The sequence below is a fragment of the Panthera onca genome, chromosome X (genome assembly GCF_046562875.1).
Source record: "Panthera onca isolate mPanOnc1 chromosome X, mPanOnc1 haplotype 2, whole genome shotgun sequence".
Lineage (NCBI taxonomy): Eukaryota > Metazoa > Chordata > Mammalia > Carnivora > Felidae > Panthera > Panthera onca.
The window spans coordinates 82,873,767-82,875,619 of record NC_138357.1 but is presented as its reverse complement, the minus strand read 5'-3'; the positions used below and the strand labels follow the sequence as shown (position 1 = coordinate 82,875,619).

Sequence of the window (1,853 nt, the reverse complement as noted above, 5' to 3'; positions counted from 1 at the left end):
ACATTTGCATCTGAGCCAGGGGAAAATTCAGGATTAGTGGGACCTGAAGCTTATACAGTTTGTGAGGTAGGTCTTTAAGAAAAGAATAGAGGGGTGCCTGGGTGGCTTGGTCGGTTGGGCGTCCGACTTTGGCTCAGATCATGATCTCACCATTTGTGAGTTTGAGCCCCGCATAGGGCTCTATGCTGACATCTCAGAGCCTGGAACCTGCTTCGGATTCTGTGTCTCATTCTCTCTCTCCCCTCCCCCATTTGTGCTCAGTCTCTCTCTGTCTCTCAAAAATAAATAAATGTAAAAAAAAAAATTTAAGAAAAGAATATGGACTTGTGAATACAAAATTAGGCTCAAAGGTAGAGTATTTCTAGAAGCTATTCCTACACCTAGGTAATAACTATAAAGAAGAGATACAAACCATATAGAAATGTCTCACTAAAATGAAACTAAATGTATCCCCCCTTCAATCAACTTCCATTCAGCTGGATCTCAAAAATGTCTGAAGCAGCTCCAACACCACCTAATACAAGAGAAAATGTGACTAGGGAAACTAGTGGAAGGGGACAGTGGTTTTAATCAATTGTGGTTTAAATATATTCTGCAAACTTTATAAAAACATATGACCATGTGACCATATGACAAGTGACATGCCCTGCAGCTAAAGCTTTCTTAGCTTAAGGGGGAGGGGGGTGGCTGACTTTGGCCACACATATAATAAAATTGGAAAGACACAGATAAGATTAACATGGCCCCTGCACAAAGATGACATACAATGTTGTGAAGCCTTACATAATAAAAAGGAAAAAAAGGGAAGACAGGAGGGAGGAGGCTGTTGCATTAGTAATGAAACAAAGATGAGGCCTGAATCAGGATAGCTGCAACATAGGTGGAAAAGGATTAGATAAGTGGGATATTTTGGATGTTGAATAGGCAGGGCTTGGGAACTCATTGAAAATAGGTGAATGAGTGAAGGGAGTGTGAGTTCATTTCTGGGTTGGGTGTCAAGAGTGGATGATGGTGCCATTGACTGAACTGGAGTGTACGGAAGGAAAAGCAGGTTTGGTGGGGAAGAAGAGACTAAATTCAGTTTGGAGCACATTGAGTTAAAGTGTGTTTGAAACATTAATTCACTCACCCAGAAATTCTTTCTTGAGCATCTAGTATGCTCCAGGCACCATATTAGGTGCTGAGGATGTAGTGGTAACCCAGGTAAGATCCCGACCTTCATGGAGCTGCCATTCTACTGGGGGGATCAGTCAATAATCAAACAAATACAGTTTCATTCATGTATTTATATTTACCAGGCAGTGTTCTAAGCACTGGGGACTCAAGGGCAAACAAAACAGACAAGTTCCCTGCCTTCCTGTGATTCACATTCCAGCTAGGGAAACAAGCAACAAAATGAGTCAAGAGAATCTCAGTGAGTGCTATGAGTTGCAGTGAGTGCTATGAGAAAAATAAAGCAAGTTATGAGATAGAGAAAGATCTGGATAGAAGTTAGTCTGTTTTAAATAGTCAAGGCCTCTTGTAGAAGGTGGTGTGTAATCTGAGACCTGAATAATATGAAGTAACCAGGGACAGGGCAGAAAGAATAAAATGTGCAAAAGTCCTGGGGCACCTGGGTGGCTCAGTTGGTTAAGCATCCGACTTCGGCTCAGGTCATGATCTCGTGGTTCGTGAGTTTGAGCTCCGCACCAGGCTCTCTGCTGACAGCCTGCTTCGGATTCTGTGTCTCCCTCTCTCTCTGCCCCTCCCCCACTCACACTCTGTGTGTGTCTCTCTCTCTCCTTCAAAAATAAATAAACATTAAAAAATTGTTTTAAAAAGTGCAAAAGTCCTAATGTGGTGGGGTAGGGGGC

The 1,853-nt window shown here is 42.5% G+C and overlaps 1 non-coding gene across 1 annotated transcript; it reads left to right on the top strand.

Moving 5' to 3' along the window:
* Window positions 1-683: 683 nt before the first annotated feature.
* LOC144616755 (U6 spliceosomal RNA) lies at window positions 684-791 on the top strand. The gene has a single exon (XR_013556505.2). It is a non-coding gene; the product is annotated as a U6 spliceosomal RNA (small nuclear RNA).
* Window positions 792-1,853: the final 1,062 nt, after the last annotated feature.